Genomic DNA, 266 nt, shown 5'->3' with positions numbered 1-266 from the left:
GATTTGTAAGTTTGTAACACAATTAAGGTGTACTTATATAACATTTAATACTGTAGTGTGCTGATTTAAATTGCTTAATGAAACAATCTGGCTATAAGATTTTTTGAAGCTGGTGTACAAGTCTCGCTCTGGAAAAAATACCATAGACAGGAATTGATCAAGACACATGGGTTAGAGTGTGTCAACAGTACAGGTAAAAGTAGTTTGACCCTATATGTTAAGTCGATTCCTGTCTATGACATCATGGTATTTTTTACCAAGGCGAA

Source organism: Aplidium turbinatum, chromosome 14 (genome assembly GCF_918807975.1).
Source record: "Aplidium turbinatum chromosome 14, kaAplTurb1.1, whole genome shotgun sequence".
NCBI lineage: Eukaryota > Metazoa > Chordata > Ascidiacea > Aplousobranchia > Polyclinidae > Aplidium > Aplidium turbinatum.
Note: the sequence above shows the minus strand (reverse complement) of the source record.